The sequence below is a fragment of the Scyliorhinus torazame genome, chromosome 4 (genome assembly GCF_047496885.1).
Source record: "Scyliorhinus torazame isolate Kashiwa2021f chromosome 4, sScyTor2.1, whole genome shotgun sequence".
Taxonomy (NCBI): Eukaryota; Metazoa; Chordata; class Chondrichthyes; order Carcharhiniformes; family Scyliorhinidae; genus Scyliorhinus; species Scyliorhinus torazame.
Window position 1 is genome coordinate 33,136,791 of NC_092710.1, and position 15,551 is coordinate 33,152,341.

Genomic DNA, 15,551 nt, shown 5'->3' on the forward strand with positions numbered 1-15,551 from the left:
TGAACACTATACTCCAAGTGTGGCCTAGCTAAGTTTCTATACAGCTGCAACATAACTTACCAATTCTTATACTCAATGCCCGTGCCAATGAAGGAAAGCATTCCGTATGCCTTCTTGACTACCTTCTCCAACTGTGTTGCCCCTTTCAGTGACCTGTGGATCTATACAACTAGATCTCTCTGACTTTCAATACTCTTGAGGGTTCTCCCATTCACTGTATATTCCCTACCTGCATTAGACATTCCAAAATGCATGACCTCACATTTATCTGGATTAAACTCCATCTGCCATCTCTCCGCCCAAGTCTCCAAACGATGTAAATCCTGCTGCATCCTCTGACAGTCCTCATCGCTATCTGCAATCCCACCAACCTTCGTGTCGTCTGTAAATTTTCTAATCAGACCAGCTACATTTTCCACCAAATCATTTATATATACTATGAACAGCAAAGGTCCCAGCACTGATCCCTGCGGAACACCACTAGTCACAGCACTCCAATCAGAAAAGCACCCTTCAATTGCTCCTCTCTGCCTTCTATGACCTAGCCAGTTCTCTATCCACCTTGCCAGCTTACCCCTGATCCCGTGTGACTTCACCTTTTGTACGAGTCTACCATGAAGGACCTTGTCGAAGGCCTTACTGAAGTCCAGATAGACACCATCCACTGCCCTACCTGCATCAATCATCTTTGTGACCTCTTTGCAAATCTCTATCAATTTACTGAGGCACGACCTCCCCTTCAGAAAACCACGCTGCCTCTCACTAATACGTCCATTTGCTTCCAAATGGGAGTCGATACTGTCTCGAAGAATTCTCTCCTTTAATTTCCCTACCACTGACGTAAGGCTCACCGGCCTGTAGTTCCCTGGATTATCCTTGCTACCGTTCTTAAACAAAGGAACAACATTGGCTATTCTCCAGTCCTCTGGGACATCACCTGAAGACTGTGAGAACCCAAAGATATTATCAAGGCCTCAGCAATTCCCAATCTCGCCTCCTACAGTATTCTTGGGTAGATCCCATCAGGCCCTGGGGATTTATCTACCTTAATATTTTTCATGAGGCCCAACACCTCGTCTTTTTGGATCTCAATGTGACCCAGGCTAAATACACACCCTTCTCCAGACTCAACATCAACCAATTCCTTCTCTTTGGTGAATACTGATGCACAGTATTCATTTAGTACCTCAGTCAGCAGTCCAGCAGTCATGAAAAATATAAGTTTGCCCAGATACATTCTAGGGACAATATAATCGCTGGTCTGTATTCACAGACGCTGGGAATTAAAGATACTCAGGTCCTGCAATCGCCCGATTTTCCAAACTATTTCGATTCTTCAAACCACTGACATATCAGTGCAATTTTGTTTCCTGTGTATTACTGAGAATCTGCATAGCTGTGCATACATTGTTCCGCTGGCCACGACGGCAAGGTTACTGTGGCATTTTTCAACTTCGTTGCACCGGATTATTCTTGCTCTCATCTGTTCTGTAGCGCAGACGAGATCTCCGAAATTACTCAAAAGTAACAAAGTCTGATCAACTACAAGTCAATTATCCAAGGCGAGTCTGATACTGTGCACATTGAAAGGTCCGCATTTTTTTTCACTGTAATTCGAATTGTCAGCTATGCTCCTGAACGTTTTCGAAAGCCTTGTATACTCTGTTACATACAGATATAATAGTACAATTATTCTACACATCTAAAAGATATGCACGTCGGTCAACAGGCCATGGAAAATTGCCCCTTGGTGTCCAAAATTGTGCAGGCTAGGTGGGGTGATGGGGTCAGGACAGGAAGGATGCTGAGCAGGTCGCTGCAGACTCGATCAGCCGAATGGTCTCCTGCTGCAATGTAGGAATTATAATTCTAATTTATACCCTACAAATTCAATTTGCAGAGAAAAACAGCTCATGTTGCAGTTATATGTTGCAATAACTATCTTGTTCACTATTCCTAATCAAAAACATTTTTATACTTACAATATCTACATCAAATGTGTGACGCACCTCATTGCGAGCGAGGTACTCAATTTGAGAGGATAGCTGGAAACTATGTATTTTGCAGGTAATTCTGACCTTGTATGGTCCCAAACCTCAAGGGTCAAATGTCCAATAGTCGACTTACAAAGCAAGAATGGTTTAATATGCATTACCCATCTTACTGGCAGGAACTTTTAATCTTGTGACGGCACCAATACCGAAGAAAAGGTTATGCTCTGAAGATCCAAAAATTTAATGTATGGAGGGAAATGCAATATCTCCTTGGATTAAAGCCTTCCAGTGATTCAATGTGTTCGGTTCCTCGGAAATTTTGCATTTCAGCTAACTCTTATTCTTCGAAGGACCAAAACAGTCAGATGGAAGATCAATTTGAGACGTACAGCAGCCACTCTGCATAGCCAAGAATATCTTAACACTCGAGACTCAACAGTTAATTATACTCTGATCAACTGCACGACAAAATAGCCCAGGGTACAATCACATTACTGACTCAAGAGCGCTGTGCACACTGACGTTTTTCAAAGCCTTCATAGTGTAGGCACACTGATCCACTCATGACGAGCAATTCAGATATGCGGACACTATATTTAGCCGAGGATGATTTAACTCCCAGCAGAATGTTAATTTATCGTTGACCAATTTCAGAAATCAGATCTTCACTGAAAAAAAGTTTTGTGTTTTACTGAAATTCTTTCCAAAAAATCTTCTTTGGAGTTTGGTCAATTGAAAATGCAAAACCTGAGATTGACATACTGTTGTTCGACAAATGCATTACTTAAAACAAGAGAAACGTAGTTGGTCAGAGTAACGATGAAGATTATACACGAGCTGATTGAATGCTGCAAACATGCATGGTTTGAAACGTATGTTTCTCATCGGCTGCTCACCGGACATTTATGTGCCAGAAGGAGAAAACATTGTACTGATAATAATTTGAATGGAATAATTCCCATCATTTGACATGCCAACTCAGATACTTAATGTTATTCGTTGTCCAGTTCTGTTTTTGGTTTCACTGTTTGTTAATTGGCAATGATCAACAGATTTTATGGTGAGTCATAAAACTGAACAGGGAACTTCTGAAACAAAATGAAAGAACAGGTCGACATGAAATCATTGCTGCCACAATCATGTTGTGTACAATAACAGCAATTCATCATTTTCTCCCAGCAGATACCAGACTAGGGAGGGACGTTATATTTGAGTCTGAAGGTCACATTTATGACTGTCAGGAGGAACTGCTCTTTACCCAGGGCGTGTTGAACAATAATTTCATTGAACTTTTCAACACACAAAGCTAACGTACAGAAACTCACTGAACTCAGATTCAAGGACAAAAATTAAAGGTAAGAATCTCGAAAATAATTCGTTCAAAATGCTGTCGCTCTATACCCAAGCGCACGCATCAACAAGTAAGAGCATTTTACCTTAATTAAATACAATCATTGTCATGGATAAGATGTAATTCATTTGTCTATTGAAATTAACATATTTTCAGCAATGTCGCTTAAAAGATAATCAATTCAGAACGTTCATGCTGCTAATCAAAGACGACTGGTGTCAATCAGAGCTGCAGTTCAATAATTTCCAAAAATGAGGTGCCGAAAAAAAAATCAGATATTTATTTTCTTAAGCCACTAAAATCTAATGCATTGTCCATCGTTTCCCTCAGTTTTATGGGAGTCGGTGTTAGTAATTTCATTAGATACGTTGTTCTGCGTGGATCCCACAACCCTCTGAAACTGAGCGTCTTTGCTCAGTTTATTGATGAGTTCATATGATTCAGTATGCCCTCCATTTGGGGATTAATTTGAGAGGACTCATCACTTGTTAATTTATTGCATCAATCTGTTTTTTAAAATTTAATTGATCTTATACGTCTGTTTATCTGTTCTTATCCCTATGACGCAACGTTTTCACGTATTCAGGAAAGCAATGCCAACATTTAGAAATAATAACGAGGTAATTTCATACAACATCCCAGTAATGTGTCAGTTTTAACTAGGTAAATAATTATACAAAAAAAGGGGCACAAATAAAATGTGGTGTATGCCAGATCGGGTAAAAATGGCAGGCTTCTTTCCAAACAGGACATTTGTGAACGAGATACGTTTTTGCAACAATGGATGATAGTTTCCATTCATGGCATTATATAGATTATATTAAGATTCAATCAATTCAGTGACATTATCAGTTGCCCAGCATTTGGCAAGTTCCTACACGGCGACGGTATTGACGGGAGCTAATTAAATTAAGTTATGTTGGGAATTGCAGGTGATACAACTTCCATAGTTTTTCCTTAAATCTAACATGAATTAAACGCTGGATACATGACAAATTTGCTTGATGGATTAAGACTGCAATACAGAGAACACATGCAAATCAGTTATACCTCTCTCGTGTCAAGTAAAGGGAACCAGCAACTAAGACATTAAAGATAATAATAGCTTACTGGCAACTTGAAAAATTGTAAACTAAGCAGATAAAGCTAGCATATCTCTTAAATGAAAATCTAGCCTGAATTATCAAACTGAAAACAATGAGAAAATCGTTGTAAAGTTTCACAGGAAAATGTTTAGTTCTCACGTTTTTGGACATCCAGATAACATTCTGCACAGAATCACGGACTTTAAAGAGCAGAAGGAGGCCATTCGGCTCATCGAGTCTGCAGCGGCCCTTGGAATGAGCACTCTACGTCAGCCCATACCTCCACCCGATTCCCACACCTCCACCTTATCCCTGTAACCCCACCTAACCTTTTTTTGACACTAAGGGCAACTTAGCAGAGCCTATCCAGCTAACCTCCACATCTTTAGACTGTGGGAGGAAACCGGAGCACCGGCAGGAAACCCACGCAGACACGGGGAGAACATGCAGACTCCGCACAGACAGTAACCCAAGCCGAGAATCGAACCTGGGATCCTGGAGCTGCGAAGCAACTGTGCTAACCACTGTGACACCGTGCTGCAATGTAAGAAAATGAAACAACAGTGAAAACCTCATAACATAAAGAACGCAAGGAGCAAATTGGGGACCAAGGATCCGTGCCTAGCTTGAACAAGTGGACGAAGTTGACATGTGGTACTTTGAGCATAGAAGCCGCGGATGGAACCTTATCGAACTGGTCAAAATGTTATTGCTATTCTATAGAGTAGATCAACAAACTGTTTTCTCTGACCACGTAAAGAGGGATATAATGGTAACTGAAGTCGGTGATTTGAAAATGATTCACTTTTGATAATTGTTATATAATGCACAACTGAAATGAAAGTTGAAGAGAAGGAATAATCAGGGATGTGTTCAGTATTTATGAAATCTAAAACTACAAACTACAATGATAACATCGAGTTCACGGTAGAATTAATGTCATATTGTATGCATAAAAAGTGGTGTACGATCCACCTGCCAGCGCGCATGCTTCTTGGGAGCACGCGTCGCGAGCAGCGGTATTCGCCATTTCCACGGCTGGCCAATGACGTTTCTCATTGTCGGCACCCCGTGCTTACATGTAAAGTTACCGAATGCAAACACAGTTGATGAGAGGTCATATTTGTAGGAGAATGGCGTACTTAATGAGGTAGTGAACTATGTAAGTGTTGGTGGAAATGAAGCGAGAATCGTACATACAGTAACCTGGGGAAAGATGCGAAAAAATGTTGTTCAGTGACAAGGAGGTAATTCATGATGTGTCAATTACCATAAGACCATAAGGCATGGGAGCAATATTAGTCCACTCGGCCCATCGAGACCCCTCCGCCATTCAATCATGACTGATATTTTTCTCATCCCCATTCTGCCTTCTCCCCATAATCTCCAGTCCAATTATTAATCAAGAACCTATCTATCTCTGTCTTAAAGACACTCAGTAATTTGGCCTCTACAGCGTTCTGCAGCCAAGAGTTACACAGATTCACCACCTCAGGCTGAAGAAATTCCTCCCCATCTCTGTTTTAAGGGATTGTCCCTTTCGTCTGAGATTGTGTCCCCTGGTTCTGCTTTTTCCCACAAGTGGAAACATGTTCTCCATGCCCATTTTACCCAGGCCTCGCAGTACCCTGTAAGTTTCCATAAGACCCCCCCCCCCTCTCATCCATCTAAACTCCATGGAGTACAGACCCAGAGTCCTCAACCATTCCTCATACGACAAGCTCTTCATTCTAGGGATCATTATTGTGAACCTCCTGTGGACCCTTTCCAAGGCCAGAACATCCTTCTTTAGATATGGGGCACAAAATTACTCACAGTACTCCAAATGGGGTCTGACCAGAGCCTCATACTGCCTCAGAAGTACATCCCTGCTCTTGTAGTCTAGCCCTCTCGACATGAATGCTAACCGCACTTGCCTTCTTAATTGCTGACTGAAAATGCACGTTTGCCTTGAGAGAATCGTGAACAAGGACTCCCAAGTCCCTTTGTGCTTATGATTTCCTCAGCATTTCCCCATTTAGAATATAGTCCATGCCTCCATTTCTCCTTCCGACGTGCATAAGCTCACACTTTTCAACGTTGTATTCCATCTGCCACTTCTTTGCCCACTCTCCTAGCTTGTCCAAATCCTTCTGCAGCCCCCCTGCTTCCTCAATACTACCTGTCCCTCTACAGATCTTTGTATCATCTGCAAACTTAGCAATAGTGCCTTCAGTTCCTTCTTCCAGATCATGTAATGCCTATTGTGAAAAGTTGTGGTCCCAGCACAGACCCCTGACGCACATCACTAGTCACCGGTTGCCATCTTGGAAAATACCCCTTTATCCCCACTCTCTGCCTTCTGGCAGTCAGCCAATCCTCTATCCATGCCAGGGTCTTACCCTTAACACCATGGGCTCTTAACTGATTTAACAATCTCCCATGCGGCACCTTGTCAAATTACAATTGAAGCGCTCGCGGGTGACGGTTAAAACACGCCTGTAGATTTGTAGTTAATGACAGATGGCAGACAAATGTAAGGCCAGAGCGCTTGAATCAAAAATTCTCCTGCCGTTCCAATTTACTTTTCCCTCCAGCAGCGCACCCTAGCCGACGGATTTCCCGCCGGCATGGACTGCTTTTAATGGCAAATCTCTTTGACAAGAGGCGGGACAACAGAATCCCGTCGCCAGCGAATTGCCCACTGCCGAGATGCACGCGGCTGAGGAACCTGAAAATATCGATTATGCATGAAAAGTTAAAACTGAATCAGGCGTACAGCCGAGGGTAAGAAAAATAAAGAAATGCATATGGAACCCGTGGCAGAAGGAAGCGAATGTCATAAGCCAAGGACTGAGTTGATGGGAGAGAAGATACACCTAGCAGGGGGCACCAGACTGGAATGTTCAGCACATATAAGCAGGAATGATCAGAGAAAAATGGCAACACATCAGTACAAAGAGCAAAGAACAATACAGCACAGGAACAGGCACTTCGGTCCTCCAATCCTGCGCTGATCACGTGTCCTATCTAGACCAAACGCCTGTATCCTTCTACACCCCGTCTGTCCACGTGCCTATCCAGATACGTCTTCAAAGTCATTAACGTATCTGCCTCAACTATCTCACTTGGCAGTGCATTCCAGGCCACCACCACCCTCTGTGTAAAAAATTTCCCCCGCACATCTCCACTGAGCCTTTCCCCCTCACCTTGAACTAATGCCCCCTTGTAATTGTCATTTCTGCCCTGGGAAAAAGCCTCCAATTGTTCACCATACCTATATCCCTAATGATTTTTTAAAACTTCTATCAGGCCGGCCCTCAGCCTCCGTCTCTCTAGGCAGAACAATCCCAGTTTATTCAATCTCTCCTCATATCTAATACCCTCTACAGCAGGCAACATCCTGGTAAACATTTTCCGCACTCTCTGCAAAGCCTCCACGTCCTTCTGGTAGTGTGGTGACCAGAATTGGACACGGTATTCCAAATGTTGCCTGAATAACGTTATATATAATTGTAACATAATTTTCGAATTTTATACTCGATACCCCGTCCGATGAAGGCAAGCATGCCATATGTTTTCTTTACCACCATTTCCACCTGTGCTGCCACTTTTCTGGATCTGTGGACCTGCACGCCCAGATCTCTCTGTGTCTCTATGCTCCTGATGGTTCTGCCACTTATTTTATAGCTCCCACCTGAATTGGATCTACCAAAATGCATTCCCTCGCATTTGTCTGGGATAAATTCCATCTGCAATTTATCTGCCCAATTTTGCATTTCCTGTTGTATTCTCTAACAATCTTCATCACTATCTGCAACTCCTGCAATCTTGCTAACCAGACCCGCTACGTTTCCATCCAAGTCATTTGTATATATTACAAAGACCGAAGGTCCCAGTACGAATCCCTGCAGAACACCACTAGATACAGATCTCTGTTTGGAAAAACATCCTTCCACTGCTACCCTCTGTCTTCTATGGCCACGCCAGTTCTGGATCTATCCAACAAGTTCACCCCTGACCCCATGTGATCTAATCGTTTGCACCAGCCTGCCACGGGGAAATTATTAAATGATTTACTAAAGTCCCTGTAGACAACACACACAGCCCTTCCCTCGTCAATCATTTTTGTCACCTCCTCAAAACAATCTATCAAATTAGTGAGACATGACCTCCCTCATACAAAATCATGCTGTCCGTCGCTAATAAGACCATTGACTTCCAAATGTGCCTAGATCCTATCCTTGAGATTCTTTTCCAACAATTTCACTATCACTGAAGTCAAGCTCACTGGCCTATAATTACCTGGATTATTATTGCAACACTTCTTCAATAACGGTACAACATTGGCTATTCTCCAATCCCCTGGGATCTCAGCTGTGGCCAATGAGGAAACAAATATTTCTGTAAAATGCTCAGCGATTTGATCTCTTGTCTTCCTCGGTAATTGGGATAGATGCCACCTGGCCCTGGGGACTGGTTTACCTGAATGCTTTTCAACACACATAACGCTTCCTCTCTCGTAATAACGTCCTGTTCTAAAATGTTTACACACACCTCTGAGACACCACCAACCAACGTGTCCCTCTCCTTTGTGAATACCGATGCAAAATACTCAGTAAGGATCTCGCCTACTTCCTCTGGTTCTCCACATAATTTTCCTCCTTTGTCGTTGAGTGCACCAACTCTTTCTCTAGCTACCCTCTCGGTCCTAATATATAAAATGCCTGGGGATTCTCCTTAATCCTGTCTGCTAAGGACATTTCGTGACGCCATTTTGCCCTCCATGATTGAGCTCTTTTCTACTTCCCTTGCATACCTCAAATTTCCCTGGTCATCCATGGTTCCAGAATCCTACCTTACCTGTCCTTTCTTTTCACCGGGCACATGCCTGTTCTGCTCTTCCATCAACTGCTCCTTAGAAGACTCCCACATGCCAAATGTAAATTTACACTTCAACAGCCTCTCCCAAACAACAGCCTCCAAATCCTTCCTAACTTGGTTGTAGTTAGCCCTCCCCCAATTTAGCACCTTAAGCCTAGCACAACAATCGTCTTTTTCCACGCATATCCGAAAGCTTGCGGAATTGTGGTCACTGTTCGCCACATGTTCACCCACTGCAACTTTGATGACCTGGCCGGGCTCACTCCCTAGTACTAGGTCCAGTATAGCTATCTCGCTCGTCGGACTATACACATATTGTTCTAAAAGAGCTTCTTGGACACACCAAACAAATGCCTCACCATCCAGACGCCTAGCCCTAAGGAATTTCCAGTCAATATGAGGAAAATTAAAGTCTCCCACTGTAACGACCCTATTATTTCTACATCTATCCATAATATGCTTATATATCTGTTTTTACAACTCCCCGTGGGCTGTTGGGAGGCCTGTAGTACACCCCCACCAGAGTGACTGCCCCCTTCCTGTTTCTGAGATATACCCACTGTGCCTCGTTACTTTATTCTTCCATGGTGTCCTCCCTCTGTACTGCTGTAATATGTTCTCTAAATAGTATTGCAACTCCCCCACCTCTTTTACCTTCCTCCCTATCTCGCCTAAAATACCTATATGCTGGACTATTTAGCCGCCAGTCCTGTCCTTTTTTGAAACAAGGAATAACATGAATACTTAATATTAGATAGTACATAAAGGCTTAGTTTGAAATCCAATCATTGAAATCCGTTCACACTATTCCAGATATCGTCAAATTAGTACATACAAAGTTTGAGCAGAACTGTGCTTTTTAATACTCCATTCCTTTTCAAATCCAGGCCAAGTTTCCAATTGCTTCCCCGCTAACCTGCTGAACTGACATGCCAGCTTTTTGTGAGTTATGCATGAGGAGTACCAAATTCCTCGGTAGTGTACTTTTCTGCACTCCGTCTCCATTTAAATGATATTTAAATAATGATCGGGAACCTTGGATAACGAGAGATATTGTAGGCCTCGTCAAAAAGAAAAAGAAGGCATTTGTCAGGGTTAAAAGGCTGGGAACAGACGAAGCCTGTGTGGAATAAAAGGAAAGTAGGAAGGAACTTAAGCAAGGAGTCAGGAGGCTAGAAGGGGTCACGAAAAGTCATTGGCAAATAGGGTTAAGGAAAATCCCAAGGCTTTTTACACGTACATAAAAAGCAAGAGGGTAGCTAGGGAAACTGTCTTCAGGTGATGTCCCGGAGGACTGGAGAATAGCCAATGTTGTTCCTCTGTTTAAGAAGGGTAGCAAGGATAATCCAGGGAACTACAGGCCGGTGAGCCTTAATTCAGTAGTAGGGAAATTACTGGAGAGAATTCTTCGAGACAGGATCTACTCCCATTTGGAAGCAAATGGACGTATTAGTGAGAGGCAGCATGGTTTTGTGAAGGGGAGGTCGTGTCTCGCTAACTTGATAGAGTTTTTCGAGGAGGTCACAAAGATGATTGATGCAGGTAGGGCAGTGGATGTTATCTATATGGACTTCAGTAAGGCCTTTGACAAGGTCCCTCATGGTAGACTAGTACAAAAGGTGAAGTCACACGGGATCAGGGGTGAGCTGGCAAGGTGGATACAGAACTGGCTAGGTCATAGAAGGCAGAGAGTAGCAATGGAAGGATGCTTTTCTAATTGGAGGGCTGTGACCAGTAGTGTTCCACAGGGATCAGTGCTGGGACCTTTGCTGTTTGTAGTGTTTATAAATGATTCGGAGGAAAATGTAACTGGTCTGATTAGTAAGTTTGCAGACGACACAAAGGCTGGTGGAATTGCGGATAGCGATGAGGACTGTCAGAGGATACAGCAGGATTTAGATTGTTTGGAGACTTGGGCGGAGAGATGGCAGATGGAGTTTAATCCGGACAAATGTGAGGTCATGCATTTTGGAATGTCTAATGCAGGTAGGGAATATACAGTGAATGGTAGAACCCTCAAGAGTATTGAAAGTCAGAGAGATCTAGGAACACAGGTCCACTGGTCACTGAAACGGGCACCACAGATGGAGAAGGCAGTCAAGAAGGCATACGGCATGCTTGCCTTCATTGGCCGGGGCATTGAGTATAAGAATTGGCAAGTCGTGTTGCAGCTGTATAGAACCTTAGTTAGGCACACTTGGAGTATAGTGTTCAATTCTGGTCGCCACACTACCAGAAGAATGTGGAGGCTTTGGAGAGGGTGCAGAAGAGGTTAATCAGGATGTTGCCTGGTATGAAGGGCATTAGCTATGAGGAGCGGTTGAATAAACTCGGTTTGTTCTCACTGGAACGTCGGACTTTGAGGGGCGGCTTGATAGAGGTCTACAAAATATGAGGGGCATAGACAGAGTGGTTATTCATAGGATTTTTCCCAGGGTAGAGGGGTCAATTACTAGGGGGCATAGGTTTAAGGTGCGAGGGCAAAGTTTAGAGGAGATGTACGAGCAAGTTTGTAGACAGAGCGTAGTGGGTGCCTGGAACTTGCTGCCGGAGGAGGTGGTGGAAGCAGGGATGATCGTGATGTTTAAGGGGTGTCTTGACAAATACATAAGTTGGATGGGAATAGAGGCATACGGACCCCGGTAGAATAGAAGATTTTAGTTTAGACGGGCAGCATGGTCGGCGCAGGCTTCGTGGGCCGAAGGGCCTGTTCATCTGCTGTACTTTTCTCTATTCTTAGTTCTCTTTGTCCTCTGAAAGAGCATCCTATCGAGGCCCAACCTCACGTCCTTTGCCCCAAACTCATAACCACATAACGTACACGTCGTTGAATACAAAGGGGCGATTTAGAATGGGCAATCCATCTAACCTGTATTTCCATGGACTGTGGGAGGAAACCTGAGCACCTGGGGAAACCGACGTAGACTCGGGGAGAAAGTGAAAACTCCACACAGACAATGACCCAAGGCTGGACCTGAACCCGGTTCTCTGGTGCTGTGAGTTGGCAGTGTTAATGGCTGTGCCACCGTGTCACCCAAACCAGCCCCACAATCAGTTAACATTCCCTCGGAAGTAAATTCCAGTTGCCTTCAGATACTGGAATTTGGAAACTTGCACTTTATTGTGGTCGTGTCCTGAAGGCTCTTCCACTTTCCCTTTTCCCCAATTATTGTGTGAATGCAGGATGAGTGTACATTGCGAACGAACTCTCATTTATGTGCGCACCTGTTTAAAAAAAAACTATTCATTTTGCTCACATCGAATTTTCAGTGTAAGTCATTAATTGTGCATAATTCAGACTTTGGGGGAAACACACCACCGATTTAAAAGGGCGCAATGAGAATATAATTAAAACTAACTTTCTGTGTCCCGACAACTAGAGAGTGGAGAATTTAGGGCAGATCGAATTGATGATCTTCCTGCACGTGAAACATAAAACCTGCTGCTAAGATATATTTATAATTGCTTCTCGTAAAGAGATCTATTTTACTCGACCACTTCCTGTGATGACATATTCGTATTTTCGCCTCCGTCTGCTCAAGTACATCACATTGTACTGTACTTAATTTCTTGGTGCTTCATGTTTATAAATGATAGCCAGGTGTCAATCGTCTCCAAAAGAGGAAGGACAGTTTCTTCATCTATTCTGTAAAGTAACAGTTATACGTTTAAAACAATTCATAACATGTCCAAGTACAGATATGTTAGACATAACCATAGATCAACAGACTGATGGGCAGAGAGAACGACAGAGAGATACACAGATAAACAGACATGTAGGCAGGCAGGCAGACAGATAGACAGACAAACACACAAACAGATAAACAGACAGAGAGAGACAGACAGATAGATCGATAGATAGATAACAGGTAGATGATAGATAGATAGATACATACATAGATAGATAGAACGATAGATAGATAGATAGATAGATGGATGAATAGATAGGTAGATGGATAGATGAATAGATGGATAGATGGATAGATGGATGGATAGATAGATGGATAGATAGATTGATAGATAAATAGAACGATAGAAATAGGTGGATAAATACATAGATAGATAGATACACAGATAGATAGGACGATAGATAGATACATACATACAGAGATAGATAGATAGATAGATAGAGAGAGAGATAGAGAGATAGATAGATAGATAGATAGATAGATAGATAGATAGATAGATAGATAGGTGGATGGATAGATGAATAGATGTATAGATGGATAGATGAATAGATGGATAGATAGATATATAGATCGAGAGAGATAGATACATCCAGAGATAGATAGATAGATAGATTGGTTGATTGTTAGATAGATAGATAGATAGATAGATAGATAGATAGATAGATAGATAGATAGACAGACAGACAGGCAGATAGATAGATAGATAGGTAGATATATAGATAGATAGATAGATAGATAGATAGATAGATAGATAGATAGATAGATAGATAGATAGATGAATAGATAGGTAGATGGATAGATGGATAGATATATAGATAGATGGATAGATAGATTGAAAGATAGAACGCTAGAAATAGATAGATAAATACATAGATAGACAGATAGATAGATAGATAGATACACAGATAGATAGGACGATAGATACAACTCCGGATCACGGTAAACTTCATGTTAACTGGAGAGTGTCCAAGCAGCAGTTTCAGTTATATTTGGCTGCTTTCGATTTAAATAATGAGAGTAATGAACACAAAATAGCTGTTTCTAACAATGGCTGGCCCACAAGCCGTAGAACTATATAATGTATTTCAATTTTCTGCGGATCAAGATAAGACCAAATTTGAAGTTGTTATAGGGAAGTTCGATCAGCATTGCAAAATTCAGACAAATTTGACTTTTGAGCATTTTATTTTCAACAGAAGAATGCAAAACAAAGCTGAATCAAATCATTGTTATGTGGCCGATCTCAAACTGTTAGGTATTGTCACTTTTTTATGTTAAATGATTCAATCATCAGAGATGAAATTATCTTCGGAATAATATATGATTAGCTCAGAGAACGTTTGCTGAGGCAGAAAGGCCTCGCGCTTGAAAACAGGATCGAAATGTGCCATTTACATCAATTATCCAAAAGACAGTATAGTGACGTTTTTCTCAGAGAAAAGGCTGCGAAAACGAAACTCCAAGTAGAATGTGTTACGGCAGTGTCCTAGATGAAAAAAATGCGCGTTACGGGCTGCAGCTATCTTGCACACACGCATTCTAAACCTACACGTGCGCACTTCGTAAAAAGATGCGAGGCGGACGAAGACCTATCTGCGCATGCGCGAAGACGAGTTGTGCGGAAGACGCGTACGCGATGACGTGTGGAAGATGTGGAAACGCCCACACTCTAAATAAATGCTCAGCTCGAGGAAAGATTTGATAACAATGTGGCAAACACAACCACTTCGCTGTTCAGTGCAGATCCACTCTCAAATTTAATCTTCGAATTTAAATTCAAAACAAATGAATGTTAGAAGTGTGGATACAAAGGAAGAAGGTTTTCAAGAATTCTTTCCCAATGATTTAGATGCTTATTCTTTGGAAGACTCGTTCTTTGTAGGCATCATTGAGAAGTATGATGGAACCACAGAAGTCTAATCTCCTTTCAAGTTAGTTCACTCTATCAACACAGATACGGAATGGAAGACAGTACTTCACGCTAACAATTCTCCAAACAAATTTAAGCTTGATACTGACGCTTCTGCAAATTTTCTCAACATGCTTGACTTCTCATATCTGAAGCAAACTCCTGAAATCAATAAATTGACTTGTCATCTGCGCGACTACAGTGGCAATGCCATGACCTCAATTGGATCTTGCTTCTTGTTAGTTACCAATCATGACGCAGCGATATCTCTGAGATATCAGAATGTTGATTCAAGCAAATCGTCACTCTCAGCTGCAAGGATCTGCACCTTATCCAGAGAATATATAGTGCGACCTCATCTCAACCACGGATCAAGACAACATTCAAGAGATTCTGGATCGTTTTCCAGACGTCCTCGAATGCATGGGTACTCTCCCCTCCCGTTACAAAATTCAGCTACGACCGGATGCCAAACCTGTGGTCCACCGGCCGAGAAGAGTTCCTGCAGAACTTTGAGAGAGATTGAAGCTTGAACTGGCAAGATTACAACATCAAGGCATTATATCAAGAATTACAGAACCGACTGACTGGGTCAGTTCCATGTTTTGTGTAAATAAACCTTCTGGTGATTTGAGGATATGCATCGACAATAAAGATCTT

General features: G+C 42.3%; 1 protein-coding gene across 1 annotated transcript in view; it reads left to right on the forward strand.

Annotated features, from left to right (window-relative positions):
• The first annotated feature begins 3,221 nt into the window (after positions 1–3,221).
• LOC140410177 (uncharacterized) overlaps positions 3,222–15,551 on the forward strand; it is a 198,762-nt gene continuing 186,432 nt past the window's right edge. The window contains exon 1 of the mRNA XM_072498160.1: positions 3,222–3,349. The gene's annotated coding sequence lies outside the window, so the exon portion shown is untranslated. The remainder of the gene's footprint in view (positions 3,350–15,551) is intronic.